Below are 15,168 nucleotides of genomic sequence, written 5' to 3'. Positions count from 1 at the left end.
TGTAGCCAGTCAAATTATCAAGACCTGGATGTACAGCGTACAATTTCAAAATTTGCAGATGACACAAAACTTGCAAGTATTGTAAACTGTGAGGACGATAGTGATGGATTTCAAAAGGATATAGACAGGCTGATGGAATGGGCGGACACATGGTAGATGGCATTTAATGCAGAGAAGCGTGAAATGACATTTTGGTATGAGGAATGAGGAGAGGCAATATAAAATAAAGGGGACAATTGTAAAGGGAGTGCAGGAACAGAGAGACCTGGGGAATATGTGCATAATTTGTTGAAGGTGCCAGGGCAGTTTGAGAAAGCAATAAATATGGCATACAGGTTCCTGAGCTTTATAAATAGAGGCACCTCCCAATGGAGGTGCAAATCAAAATGCTGAACTTAGTTTTTTCTTCTCAAAAACAATTTTCCCTTTCCTTCCCAATCCCTCACCATTTTCATGTGGCCTTTTCACAGGTCAAGAAGGCCTTGGGTGAAAAATACACACATAAGTCTTCTAAGGTCGCGATCCCCACTGTGAGGACCACAAGAAAATTGCATGTCTTCCTGTACACAATGTTCATGTGCTGGTGTGGGATGTGTAAGCCCTAAAAAAATGTACCTCCATGAAGAGTTTGTGACCACTGGGCAAAGCCTGCTGAGGAGTTGGGAACATTCTGAAAGGCAAGTGTAAAATGTTTCCATATCTTCAAATGTCACTATTAGATGCTGTATTTTAATGTTATTCTGCTTTTAATGAGGTGATTAATCATAGGGATCTATCCTGCAAAGATTGACCACCATTGTGTAAGCATTGCAATGCTTTACCAAGCTTTCTCCATTGAAGAAAGTGCAATAATGGATCAAAAATGTAAAAAAAATTCTCTCAGCCCTTGCTTTCATGTCCTGTGCTGTGATTTAAATTGATTAACAATACTGGGTGTTAAAAAGTTTGCTTTTGAAAGCTGAAAAAAATCTCTGCACCTGCTCCTGTCCATTGATAAGCAAGCATTCTACTTTGAAATTGAAATGGGACTCCATTCTATTCTGTCAGTTTCAGATACAGTGTAGTCTGAAGCATTTGTTATGACAGCCGTAGTTATTTTAAATGCTTGGTTGGATTTAAAAATCTGTTAATGCCTTCAGCTCAGCAGGTGATCTTTGATCCAAGAATGACTGACACTTTTAAGAAACTGTAATAACAGAGTTATGCCTTTGATTTGGTTTCTTGTTTGTTTACAGGCCTAATAGGCACTTCAACCATTTCTATTAGTAATTTTCTTTCTCTCCAGTATCAATGATAGCGGTTTTAAAGTCAAGGTTTTATTTGATTGTTAGAGGTTTATTTTTTCCCAACGATTTTAAAATAATTCCCATTGCTATTTCATGAGCTCCTGAGGACTGCACATAGTAGATACTTTGTGAGTGACTATGAAGGGTACATGGGGAGCATAGAGGTGGCATGGGCCATCTGAGGAAGCATGCATGTGGATAGTGGGTGGCAGTTGCACATGGAGGCATGGGCGATCTGAGGGGTAGGGTGATATGGGGGTGGGTGGGGGATGAAGGGCATGGGGTGGCATTTGTGATCTGAGGGGGTATGGGATGGCATGAGAGTGGGTGGGGGTTGAGGGGCTGAGGTTTAGGGGGTGTTTAAACAATATTGGGAGCTGGCTTCTGTGTTGGAGAAATGAGGCAGGCTATCTAACTGACTTGCCTCCGCACCCACACTTCTCAAGCAATCCATCACAGCTCACAAAATACACTACAAACTCTACCCCTGTGTGAAAAGACACAAATCCTGGGCAATATCACATCATACGTGTGCATTTCAGAAGGCTCAAAAATGCACAGGTAGGGTTTTCCCATGCCCACAGGAAATCTCGGCCCATAGAGTACAAAAGCAAGCAAGATATGATGAACATTTATAAAACACTCGGTCAGCCTCCACTGGAGTATTGTGTCCTTTCCTGGGCACTGCACTTTCGGAAGAATGTGAAGGCTTTAAAGAGGGTGCAGGAAAGATTTACAAGAATGGTTCCAGGGATGAGGGACTTCAGTCATGTGGATGAATTGGAGAAGCTGGGGTTGCTCTCCTTAAAGAGAAAGTTGAAAGGATACTTGATTTTTGATATTTGATCAAAATCATGAATGGTCTAGACAGATTAGATGGACAGAACGTATTGCCATTGACAGAAGGGCCAAGCACCAGAGGACGCAGATTTAAAGAACCAACAGCAATATGAGGAAAACATTTTTCTTATGCAGGGAGTGGTTGGGATCTAAAATGTACTGTCTGAGAGTGTGGTGGAGGCAGATTTAACTGTGACTTTCGGAAGAGAATTGGATAAGCACACAAAAAGAGGGGATTATGAGGGGGATTAGGATGGGTGGGGGGTGTGGGGTCAGTGGAGTTGGAAGGTTTAGGGGTTCAGGGAATCAGTGGGGCTAGTTGAGGGTGGTGGGGGGTCAGGTGGTCAGTGGAGCATCATCAGGGAGGGTGGGGGTAGTTGGGGACTGGGCGTAGTTGAGGGGTTGGCGGGGTAGTTGGTAGGCAGCTAGTCAGGGGCTCCAGTGGGGGTTCGGGGTCTCATAATATAGTTGCCCAGGAGTTAGAAGAGGTTTTAATCCTTCTAATTTTTCCTGGGTAACTATTCTGCTAAGAGAGTCAGAACAATCCGAAGTCTCCAACTTAAATTGGAATTTCGGAGGGTTCCAGATGCAGGATAATTGCCCATCAGACATTTAAACTTCCAGGGCAATTCCCATGAGTCTCTGTCTGGTGGACTTCCGGGGTGATCCCAGCGAATCTTCCGGGGCACCTCCAGGGTATGTGCCCCGGTTAATTTTAAAATATAGTAATGTGTCCTGATTGAACGCTACTTTTGCATTACGATACTGATTTCACTTTTCTTCACAATTCAGGACGAAATTACCTGAAAATCTGGAGGTGGATGTGTTTGCACCTCCATAATAATCACTACCATGAATGTGCACTGATGTTAAACAAGCTACACATTGGGGTCTTAGAAAAATCTAATGTCTGTTAACTGTGATCACTAACAGTCACCCACAGCCTAAGTTTTAAGGTGTCAGTGAAATGCCTTTGCTGATGCTGTTGATGTTGTTTCCGCATCATTCCATGTCAATTTAACACCAATGATGTCAATTGGACGCTTCTGACCATCTTGGAAGCAAGTAAATGTTCGCAATTGATGTGGTTTGAGTGCTGTGTGATTTCATTTCAGATCAATGATTTCACTTGACCGTTATTAGGTGAGAAATGATGACTGAGAAATTCCCTCAGAATATAGATCATCGCATGAGTGCAAATGAACATTGTTGTGCGCAGAATGATGTCAACATTTTTGCGTAGGGTAGCTTTTCACATGCTAGTAACCTATTCAATTTCGGGGCAGGGATTCCTATCGCAAAACTCAGCACAGCTCATCCTCTGACCTGCCTGTAGGTGAATCTGTTCAAGCCCATTCCTGTCAGTCTCAGAAAATCAAGGGTTTTGGGTCTTTATTAATTCTAGGCCAACAGAAATCTCAGCCCTCTGTTGCCTCGTATGTGCTATGGAAATAAGCACGGTACTAGTATTATCCTAATAGAACTGAAACAGCGAAGAGGTTAGGAATATGTGTTTTTGAGGTGGGAGGGAGGGGCATGGGGTGTGGGTATTTAAGCATTTTTCATCGAATATTTGCTCTGATATTTGATTTAGGCTAATGAGATGTTATGCTTCTTAATGGAGTATTTCAAGGAATGCGGAGCAGTCATGGATAGGCAAGTGGGTTTTGAATCGGGGGAAATTAAGACAAACTACAGGAATGATGTTGCAGTTTATGAGCAGGACTGAGTTATGTGTGAATCTATTAGGAGGACATGGACAGTGGTATAATTAGAATCAATTCTTTTCTACATGGGTGTTTTACATTTAATATGTGAAAGAAAACAAGCAGAACTTTCCTGTAGTTCATCTGAGATCCTTAGGGATGAGATCTGCTTAGCTTTGCACAACACAGATGAGGTATAAAGTAAACATCGCTTGGAAGGCAGTGTGCAGGCTTCAGGGACCCAACAGATTCCAGGGATGTTGGAGGACCTCTCGGGGCACTTTCACAGTTAGAAGCTGAAACCAGGTTACTTAAGAAGGTGCAAACGTGAGAATGCAGAAGGAAGCAACTCTGAATAAAACAGAGGGGCATGGAAGCAAGCATAACGTCAACAAAAAGCGAAAGGAAAGGAAACCACTAAGGATATTTAGGATCAGTGAAGATGCAAAAAAATTTCAAATCTATATTAAACGAAACCCCCTCAAAGAAACGTAAAAGAGACGGAAGAAACATAAACAGAAAATGCTGGAAAAACTCGGCAGGTCTAACAGCATCTGTGGAGAGAGAAACAGAGTTGACGTTTCGAGTCCATATGACCCTTCTTGAAGAACTGCTGAGTTTTTACAGCATTTTCTGTTTTTGTTTCAGATTTCCAACATCTGCAGTATTTTGCTTTTATCAAAGAGGCAGAAGACTTTTACTTAAAACAAGGGAGGAGAAAGGCACCTGGGATCACAACAGATAGAAAACCAAACAAAGAGATTCAAATTCTGAAAACTCAACTAAAAAGAGACAGTACTCTACGCTCAAAATATCCATACGTCCCAAAGACTGGTGGATCATGCCAAACAGCATGTCAAGGTACAGACCATACCCAACAGCCTGTGCTTGCAAAACTCAAAACACAGTGTCCAATGTTAGATGTAATTCTGCCGCCAGGATTGTCTGGTCCTGCCGAAAGTTAGTGGGCTTTTGGCTGGGCCGCCAAATCTCCAATGGTGGGTCCTGCCATGACAGGGCCAGAAAATCCTGGCCAAAGTCTCCAACTCTAACTCAGAGTTGGAAACTTTTTCGGAGGATCTCGTGGAGCAGGAAGTTCAAACTTCCTGGGCAATTCCCACAAATTCAGTTTGTTGGGACTTTGAAGGGATCCCATAGCGCATCACGGGGGAAATGTCTGGTCTCTGACGATCCGGAGACCGGAAGACCTGGGCCATTAAGTTCTTGCATAATCTTCCTGTCTGTTTTGCTGCTTAATGCATTGGATTCCAGTTTCCCAGCTAGCAGGGCCATCATCAAAACCCACGCCTGACTCCTTCTCTTGAAACCTAGTCATCACTGGGCTTTAGTTTCTGAGAATTGAATAGCCTGTCTACTGTTGCTTTGAAGGCACAAACATGAATAATGAGCACTTGATCATGGGTACATAGGAAAAAAATTCCAATGGAAATATATTCCAATGGACAGAAACACTCTGAGGAATGGATACAATTAGTTTGGAAAACAAACCTGCTTCCCCTCCCATTTAATTTGCCAGTAGTGACAGCTCTTCTTAAGACAAGAAGAATACTTATGTTACAACATGCTACTTGCAATAAACTTTATTATATTTTTCCATAAGATAACAGTATGGAGTGGCTCTATTGTATTTCGTACGATTGGGGGCATTTTACCTTGGAGGAGCCTGTGGGTCTGGCTGTGGCTGAGGACTTAAAGCCAGCAAAAAGGACAGTGCATCGGAAAGGCAGTTCCAAGCTGCTGACATCCTGGTTTAACTGGAGTGCTTTAGGCTATTTCTGCATGACCCCCTGGAAAGAGGTGAGTTACCAATTAGCATATGGTGATTGCTCAATTAGAGTGATGTTTCACCGGATTTTGAAATTCAGCTGTGCATCCACCAGTTTCCCAGGCTTCCTGAGATCTGCCAGTCAAGGTGAGAACAGAAGGGGATTTGCTGGGTCTGATTCAGGTGGACAATTTGCAATAAATACCCAGTACTGATAACAGTTTACTCACCAGTTCATGAGAAAAGGCTTGTTCACTGTACATTTGCTTAGAGGTTATTTTCTATGTTTTGGACACTTTCTCAATCACAGATGGAAGAGAAAGTCAATGGTTGTCTTAGATAGGAGCTCAGACAAAGGCCTGTGGATCCATGTATCCATTCTTCAGGCACTATGAGCACCACATCAATGTGGTTGGCTCTCAACCACTTTCTGAAATGGCCTAGCAAACCATTCATTTGTACAGCCCATGACAGAAAAATTGATTAAGAATAAAACCTGCACACCACTTGGCAAAGAACCTAGGCATTAGAAATGACAAGGGCACATTGTCACGACTACATAAAAGGAGTTTCCTCAAAGTTGACCATGAGCTAAGAATTTATGCACGTGTGTATGCATGTAGCCACCTTTTAGTTTATTAATGGTTCCATTTGAAAATAACCCAGCCGACAAGCTTTAGCCTTAAACAAGATAAAGCTTAATTTATTACAAAAACTACTACTGAAACGTTTAGGTAAAAGTGATTATGTATTAACTAACATCCAGATACAAAGATTAAAATCTGATAAAGATAAAAAGAAACTTAAAGTTGAGATTTCAAATCAGTCTCTGTGAGATATTGTTGCAGGCCGTTGCTTGAATTCCTTCTTCTGAAGTGACGTTATTGAAACCTGAGGCTTTTTTAGCAGCTGCGATGGCTTCTGCAGTCGACTATTCAGAGGTGTCCTTTTCAAATGGACTCAGCGGGTCAGCTGGTTTTTTTGGGAGAGAGAGAAGGTTTCCTATTCCTCACTAACTCTGTGATTACGACACTTGCAGATTGCCTGGATTCTTTCAGCAGAACAGCAGTTAATTTCTTAATATCTTCCTCTTTGTCATCCCTTGGCCAATAACCTTCTTGATGTTTTTCTCAGAGTTCTTCCTGGGGTTCTGCACTGCCAGACTTCATATAGTTCCAAAACTTAAAATGGCTGCTAACCCAAACTATTGAATCATGTTTCCATATTAGGCATAAGGCATAGTCCCACCCATTATCTTTTTAGATGAGGTAATTAACCTTTTAAATGCCTCAGCCATAGCTTGAATGTTTCCCATTCTCCCAGATTTGAGGAGATAGGAAAGAGCTATTCACATCTCCAGGGAAGCCTCAATAACTTTCTGTTTACCGTTGTGGAAATGTGAATTGAATTTCAAATTTCTTCACATGTCTGGATATGTCTACATGCAATCCATTTGGAGCCTTCTGGAGTTTGACCACATTGCAGTTGAAAATAGTCAGCTGACTTCTGGCAGCCATCTTTAAGGCTTATTATGTCCATTTAAAAGGAAAATTAGTTTTTGTTACAAAAATCTATAATGCCACAACTACATGTTCGTGACACACATCTTGTCCAGGAGCTACTGAGGGGCTGGTGTGTTGTGCACAACAAGATGTATCTGAATGTGCAGCTGTATTCTCCTTTCCTGACCTGGCTAGATCATTGAAATGCTTCCTGCACTCGATCCAGGAGCATGGCACAATGCTCCAACAGTTGGTCTCATGGGCCACCTCCAGCCATGCCTTATTTGGCACATTTTTGGAGAAGAGTTTGCTTCTCCTCACAGCCACAGCAAAGCATCAAGGGAGGTGTCTTCAAACATGACGCACCCTATGCCATCTCAAACCTGCCCATTAATCTCCTGCTCCTTTATTGCAAACTCCAATTCCTCCAAATTCCATCCATGGATTTAGCCCTTTAAATGCATAGGGTTGTATAGGATGCAGAGCTCAGAAACAGGCTATTTGGCCCAACCTGTCCATGCCAGAGTTTATGCTCCACTTGAGATATTGGAGTTTGGATTGTATCAGGCCTGCTGCCACAGGTGGGACAACAAACCTGGAGGCAAACTGATAATAAGCTGTCTGAGTTCAAAAGCAAATGCATTGAACTTGCTTCGGGTTTCCCACATGAGAGAGGATCCCACACCCCCTCCACCCTCATATGCTTCCCAACACATCTCTGGGTAAATATTGGGGCCATTATGTCCTGAAGCTAAAATATAAATCTGTAAAAACATCAGGATAGTAGAAAATATTTTCACAGCTTTCCACTTACTGATATTAGTGGCCAGACTCTCTTGGTGAAGCCAGTGAACAATGTGACAATGCCCTGCATGTTTTACAAGATATGAACTAGTGCCTAATGATGTAGCAAAGCATCTGTACTCTAGTGCTTAATACAAAAGTAAAATAGTTCACCACTTTAATAAAATGCTCTCTATACAATAACTGAAATGTTGATGGCAGAAAATGGATTTTCTGAGCCCTCGCATGTGGAAACGTATCTCACACGTGGTGAGTGAGGACCAGAAGATGGAGTGTCTACTTTCCAGAAATGCGCAATGAGCACTGACAGTGAGTGAGGGAGCTTACCATGGGCAGAACTTTACCTTTGGCATGCAGGCTCAGTGGGGGCGGGCAGCAGCTGTCGGGAAGCTGACCACCGCCCGCGATTGGCAGCGCACCGCGATTTCACGCTGGCGGGCCAGTTAAGGCCTGCCCAGCATGAAAGGCGGCTGGGGAATCAGTGAGAAGGTGGTGGGGGGCGCAGGGGTGGGGCCATGATGTTCGCCGGGCCCAATGGCAACCCCGCGGCCGATTCAAAACTGGCCCAGGCAGCCCCTGGAGGGGAAGTGAAGATGGATCCTGTTGCGTTTGGACATGGCAGGCGGGAGGGCAGGTCAGCGGGGCAGTCAGCCCTGCGTTTCTCGGATGAGTGCCTCGCAGCCCTCCTGGAGGGGGTTGCTGCCGGGAGGGAAACCCTTGTCCTCAGAGACAAGAGGAGAAATCCCCACCACCTCACCAAAAAGACCTGGGAAGAAGTGGCATCCAGGGTCAGCAGCCATGACATGGTGAGGTGCACATGGGTGCAGTGCCGGAAGCTCTTCAACGATCTCCTGTGATGGCGAAGGGTGCGTACCAGGTTGGCATGAGTCACTTTGCAGAAAAGTTAAGAGCTGCCCATCCCTCTGTGGACCTCAGAGGCGTTAGAGTATGAATGGCAAATATCAGTGAGACAGGAGCTGGCCAAGGAGGTGAGCCCTGGCAGCTTGGACTGACTGCTTTGCAGCTCCAGGGTCACGAAAGGCTGAGCCCTGCGAGGTGTTCCTCAGGTTGGGTTGGTCATGGTGCAATGGTGCTGCAGGTAGAGAGTTGACTAATCAATGCTCCTCTATCTTTTCAGGAGAAGACATCCCATAACAATTTTGAGGGGTCATGGACTGGCGGGGGATCCCCCACCTCCTAACCCTCATGCGTTATGAGCAAGAGGCCCTGGAACTGGAGAGGCACCATGCACCTCGGTCAAGCTGCTGCAGTGAGGTTGGGGTGCCAGACAAAAGTAAGAGTGTAGTGCACTGAGGTGAGGATGTCAGCTATGGCAATCATTCTAGTGTAGTCTCTATATTGATGTGAGCCTTGAACCTGGAGTCCCATTGATAATGGAAAGACAAGGATGCCTGGCATGCAGAGTGACAGTGTCATGACTTAAACTAATGACATGTCCTTCTTGTCCCTTTTAGGCTCACCAGTAGGTGGTCGCTATGAGGAGCCTGAAGGCCCACCCCTGACCCTGGAGGACACCATGCATGACGCATATGCGTCACACCTTCTCTGTTATGCAGACACCAGCACAGATACCAGCACCTCGGTGGGAACAAGATTGTTGTCTAGTATCTCGGTGCACATTGGTGAGGGCACTTCACACTTGCTTGAGGTGCAGGTGGAGGTAGAGAGTGCGCAGGTTGCTGACATTCGGAGGACTGCTCAGTCGATGGCCGATGATGGGCCTATGGAGCTGTCCATTATGCAGCAGATGCTGGAAGTCCAGCAGGGTGTGCAGGAGGGTCTAGCGGAGATACAAGAGGGAATGGGTGCCATGGTGTACGCTGTGGAGGAGTCCCTGCAGAGCTTGACCACTGTGTTGACCCTCATGGTCGAGCACAATGCCTCCTCTGTGGAGAGAGTGCTGACTCTGATGGAGAGGCTGCTCCAGGGACTCAATCAGGGGTCTCTGGGGATGCACTTGTACCTGCAAACTCACACACTGACAACGACCTCAACTAGTCAGTGTGGGAGATGGTTTAGGCACCCAGTATCCCAGCTAGGTGCCCGGCCATCAGTGGTGAGCAGGGAGGTCCAACGTGACCTTACGTTGGCACACGAGCTGCCTGTTGTCTCTGCGGGCTCCGCTCAGGGTGCTCCGGATGACGGCAGCAGCTCCTCCGCCCCTCTGCCAGTTACCATGGCATCTGATGAGGCTACGGTGAGTGAAGAGATACCAGCCATGCCACTGGCTGTTCCCTCCCAGGCAGAGCTTTCACACTCTCCACAGGCCAGAGGATGACCGCCAAAGTCATCAAGGCCAACAAGACAGCAGAATGAGCAGGCTGTCACAAATGCTGGTGCCAGTGAGGGGGAGCACCTAGACATAGCACCTGCAAATGTAAATGTAAAGAACCTTAAGCACATGACGGACTTATTACTGGTGATATTTTGTTTTCCCATTTTGGTTTGAATTTTTTCATGGTGTGATTAAAAACACTGGCTAATGTTCATTTCAGCTCTAATTCATTCACAATTAAATGAGATGTTATTTTGTGCTCTTGGCCTCTATATGCTTCATTTGTTCTGTAGATGCACGGTAGGCCATTATGTAATGATGGGCGTGTGTCTCCTGAAACTTTATTGCAAAAACACAATGCATGTTGGCCAAGAAAATGGTCCTGTCTGGGATCGAGTATGGAGCCTGCAGCGCTGACATGTGGTGGTGGTTCTTCTTTGGTAGGCTAGCTGAAGGAACATTGGACCAAAGTGTCCTGGGTGTCCCTGCCTCCCTGGAGGTTACCCATGTCAGCGTCCATGCCCTCAGCATTCTGCTCACCGTGCTCATCCTTGGACTCACTACTGGACTCATCATCTGTGGCCTGTGCAGCTCCGTCAGCATTCTCTTCCTCCAGTGGGTCCCCCCTTGCCAGTGCCAGATTGTGGAGAGCGCAGCATGCAACTACTATCAGTGACATATGTTTTGGGGGGCATTGCAGTGTTCCCCCCTGAATGGTCCAAGCATCAGAAGCGCATCTTGAGAAGACCAATGGTTCCCTCTACCACTGCCCTTGTGGAGGCATGACTCCTGTTGTACCGCTGCTTGGCCTCTGTTCTTGGATGGCGAAGAGAAGCCATGAGCCACCTTTTGAGGGGATAACCCTTGTCACCCAGCAGCTATCCATCTAGTCGTGCTGGAGCACTGAAGAGCCTCGGCACCTGGGAGTGTCTCAGGATGTAAGCGTCATGGGAGCTGCCGGGGTACCTTGCACAGACTTGCAGAATCTGCATCTTCTGATCACACACTGTCTGCATGTTCATGGAGTGGAAGCCCTTCCTGTAAACAAAGGCACCGGGCTCACCCGCTGATGCCTTGATGGCCACATGTATGCAGTCGATTGCACCTTGGATGCAGGGGAACCCAGCAATCACTGCAAATCCTCTTGCTTGCTCAGCCTGGCTGGCCTCGTCCAGAAGGTAATGAATGAAAGTCAATACCTGCCTGAACAGAGCTTCTGTCACCAGCTTGATGCAACTCTGCACAACTGATTGGGACATTCCACACAGATTCCCCCATTGACCCCTGGAAAGAGCCATAGGCATAGAAGTTGAGGGCCACTGTGACCTTCAGTGCCATTGGTATAGGCTGTCCACCCACACAGTCGGAGCTGATCTCAGGTCTGATCCCCTGGCAGATGTAGGTCACTGTCTCCTTTGAGAGACGGAGCCTCCTTCGGCATTGCACCTCGAACATATTGAGGTAGTTGCATCGCTGCCTGTAAACCCTGGCAGCAGAATAGTGACATCTTCTGCGGCCCCTTCCGCCTGGACTTCCTGTTGACCCTGCCCACCTTGTGCCTGCACCTCTTCTCCCACAGGTCCCTCCCCTGGAGCTGCATTGGGACACCTAGCCTCCTCTCCCTTCTGCCCCTCTCTTCCTCCTCAGAGGAGGTGCCCCCAGTGGAGACCTCAATCCCTATTACCAGGGTAAAGGGGAAGGCTGCCTGATACCTGGGAGGGCCCATGCGGTCTGAATCCTCTGTGGACCTGGAAGACACCAATGAGTCCTGAAATGAAGCTTAGAAATGCTTAGAGTGCAGCTCTGAAGCGAGATGAAGCTGTCCAGTTCACAGAAGCGACCAGAAGCAATTTTGATCCAAAACTCCTCACTACTCGCATTGACAATGCCACTGACCCTTCTTATCCTGCCTGAGGTTGAGCTTTTGCTAATTGTGGCCTGCCCGCCTGCCCATTTTGCCCTTACGATGGCTGCAAAATCGCACGAGCTACGTAAAGTCAGAGACAATTGGTGTCTCAAGGGCCTTAACTGGCCTCTTAATTAATGGCGGGTGCACCTCTGCCTCCATCGTGCATCCGCCTAGTGAAATATTGCGCGAGTGCGCGTTGACATGGGTATGCTCGGCCAACATCATCGCGCGTTATTTCAAGCTTGAGCGGATGGAGTGCAAGTGTGCCGCCGAGTGAAAAATTCTGCCCCATGTGTGAACACTCAAGAAATCAACCTTTATGTTAGTTACGATACTGGCCAAAGTAATCTGGCACTGCTTTGAACCTTCAACAGCTTACTTAAAGAACACTCAGAGCTTCACAAAAAATGTTTCTAAATGTTTATTTATGTTTTGATAGGATACATATGGGGAAACTATTTCCTCTGGCGAGGGAATCGAGGATGAAGAAAAAATAATTCTTTAAGTAGAGATAAATCAATTGGGAAGGATATCAATACACTTTTTTCAAAGGGTGGAATTTTACAGTTCCATTGTGCTGGGCATGGAGTGTGGAATGCGGCGAGATGTTTAAATGTCCATTGACTTCAGCGGGACTGGAAAATCCCGCTGATGGGAGGGGCCATAAAATTCCACCCAAACAGTAGGAGAAATCTGTAATTTCCCAGATTGACTGCAGAGACTTCCATACTTCACCAGTGCTATCTGGTGAGCCCTCGGGTGGAAGAAACTGCCCAAGTGCTTCTGAGAGCTTCTGAGAACTTCAGAAATTTGTCGTTCATCCTTGGTGCATGGAATGCTGGTAACCAGCACATCGCTGCATTTGGACTTGTGCATTTTCCATTGTTGCACCTTCACCTTGATACTGGCAAGCAAGTGGTTCGGGATCAGTCCTTGGGCCCCAGCTATTCACAATATATATCAACGATTTGGATGAGAGAAGCAAATGTAATATTTCCAAGTTGCTGACATCACAAAACTGGGTGGGAATATAAGAGGTGAGGAGGATGTTAACAGACTTTAAGGCATTTTAAACAAGTTGGGTGAGTGGGCAAATACATGGCAGATGCTGTATAATGTGGATAAGTGAAGTTTTCCACTTCGGTATGTATTATTTAAATGGTAATAGATTGTGAAATGTTGATGTACAAAGGGACCTGGGTGTCCTTGTACACCAGTCACTGAAAGCAAGCATGCAGGTACAGCAAGCAGTTCGGAAGGTAAATGGTATGTTGGCCTTCATTGCAAGAGGATTTGAGTACACGAACAAGGATGTCTTACTACAGCTGTGCATGGCCTTGGTGAGACCACACCTGGAATATTGTGTGCAGTTTTGGTCTCCTTACCTAAGAGAGGTTATACTTGCCATAGAGGGAATGCAGCGAAGGCTCACCAGATTGATTCCTGGGATGGCAGGATTGTCATAAGAGGAGAGATTGGGTCGATAAGACCTGTATACACTGGAGTTTAGAAGAATGAGAGGGGATCTCATTGAAATGTACAAAATTCTGACGGGGATGGACAGGAGTACGGCATTGAGATAGAGGATTAGCCATGATCACATTGAATGGCAGAGCAGGCTCGAAGGGCCGAATGGCCTACTCCTGGTCCTATTTTCTATGCTTCTATTTTCTATGTTTCTGTCACAATCTGCACTGTGCGGGTGTGAAGAACGCTGGACAGTTTGCATCTTCTGGTGGTTATCAGATCAAGTTGTGGCCAGATCTTAGTTGACGCCATGACAACATATGACATCTGCCTTGGAAGAAGCAATCTTTTCTATAGAAAGCACGCCAAGCAAATGAGGCTTGGCTGGCTTGAGTATGTACACAGGATGGAAGATGGCCACAATCCCAAGGATATGCTGATGATTGATGTAAATGGCAACGCCAGTTGTGGGCAGGAATTCGGCACCACAATGACATGTGGTTCCAGAAGCTCTGAAGCCGCTACTGGCCCTGCAAACAAGGCATCAGCAGTGATCATCCCACATCACCATCGAGGGACACCATGTGTAGCACTAGTGGCAGACTTTGTCTTTTCAGAATTGGCTTGTTCAGCCACCAAAAGAAATGCAGCAAATGGTCTCATCTGAGGCTACATTCCCATCATCTCGTGCATGATGGAAGGCTAAACAACTGTGTTTTTAATGGTGTACCAAAATTCATAATTGCTGCTAAACAGCCTCATTGGTCCTGAGAGAGTAATATTGCATTTGTTCAATAGTTTCTCCATTATGTTGAAAAGTTTTATGTTTTTAAAATAATAAACAGTTTTATTTACGATACTTTAGCTTCTATCTTAAGCTCAATTATTTGTTTCTCTATCTGTAAAATTTAAAACTATAAGTAAAGGGATTCCATGATTTTCACTTCATGGTTCACTGTCTGTGAGATTACATCAATGTGATTGGCTGCTTATCCCGCTTGATGACATCACTGTTCCTGAAAGCCTGGAGATTGTCTTGACTTGACATCAGATTCAAACTGACATCGGGAAAGTGGGATTCTGCACCACAGAGCCTGCTAGATCTTGGTGGGCAGATTTCTTTGTGATCAAAGGCGAGTGACATTGCTTCACTGGTGCCCATGAAATTCAGTCAGTGGAATTGACATGGAGCTGTTCTGTGCAGATTGAAGAGAAGCCTCACTGGTTTCAAAACTCTAAGAATAAAGTACGCAATAAAAAGACCACACACAAGGGACAGCATGTTAACAATGAGGGAAAATATTAAAGCTGACACGTATATTAATAATCACCATAATAACATACATAATTAGGCTCACTGGAATGAGCAACTGGACTAATTATAGTAAAATATATATGATGAATAAGCCAAAGGACTATGAAATATTAAATGCAGAAGTGATAATTTAATGGATGAGAATTATAGGTTTAATACTAATTAAAGTGATAATTAAGTGTACAAATTGTTAAGTTCCTTCATGAGCAGTAATGACAATGGAATAAAAAAAACAAACCTGCTGGGAAAACTCAGGC

This window comes from Cetorhinus maximus, chromosome 1 (assembly GCF_964194155.1).
Source record: "Cetorhinus maximus chromosome 1, sCetMax3.hap1.1, whole genome shotgun sequence".
NCBI lineage: Eukaryota > Metazoa > Chordata > Chondrichthyes > Lamniformes > Cetorhinidae > Cetorhinus > Cetorhinus maximus.
This window is presented reverse-complemented; position numbering follows the sequence as displayed.